The 576-nt window shown below is 62.5% G+C and overlaps 1 protein-coding gene across 1 annotated transcript in view; it reads right to left on the minus strand.

Moving 5' to 3' along the window:
* CRYBA1 (crystallin, beta A1) overlaps nucleotides 1–576 on the minus strand; it is a gene marked incomplete at its 5' end in the record, with an annotated part of 3072 nt that overhangs the window by 1371 nt on the left and 1125 nt on the right. The window lies entirely within an intron of this gene.

The raw sequence follows: 576 nt of genomic DNA on the forward strand, positions 1-576 counted from the left end.
CGCGGCACGGATGTAGGTGCGAGGATGAGGTTGGGGTCTGGCCTCTGCCCACAAGTCGGGAGGAAAGGAAGCGGTGCTGGATGTGGGCAGAGAACCTGGGGACCCTGTAACCGCATCTGGTGCCTGGGAGGCAGCCCGCGTGGCAGCGCTGGCATCCCCCGGCTTCGGTGGGTGATGGGGTCCCTCCCTTACAGGCCCCAGCCTGCGGGGGTGGCTCACTTTCCCCTAACTGCTCCGTGGTTATTTACGCAGATCGGCATTGCGTTAGGATGCCACAGGACACCTCCGGCTGCCCTTCTCTCCCAAAGGCCTCATTTCTTACTTGTTCCCCAATTCCCACCTGGCACCGCTGGAAAGACCTGAATTCCTAACCCCCGGAGCAGGCAGAACCCATCTGGCTCCGGGCAGGGCAGGGAGCTGTTGCCTTTCCCCTTTCTGGGTCCCCCCTCTTCGCTGAAAACAAACAAGGAGAGGTGAGAGGGATGCTTCCACCCTGCGGGACACATTTTTGCAAGGCCTGGTGCTGCCCACGTGGCAGCCTGCCTGTCCCCAGGGTGGGCACACATCCTGGGCACG

The sequence above is a fragment of the Cariama cristata genome, unplaced genomic scaffold (assembly GCF_000690535.1).
Source record: "Cariama cristata isolate BGI_N322 unplaced genomic scaffold, ASM69053v1 scaffold24056, whole genome shotgun sequence".
Taxonomy (NCBI): Eukaryota; Metazoa; Chordata; class Aves; order Cariamiformes; family Cariamidae; genus Cariama; species Cariama cristata.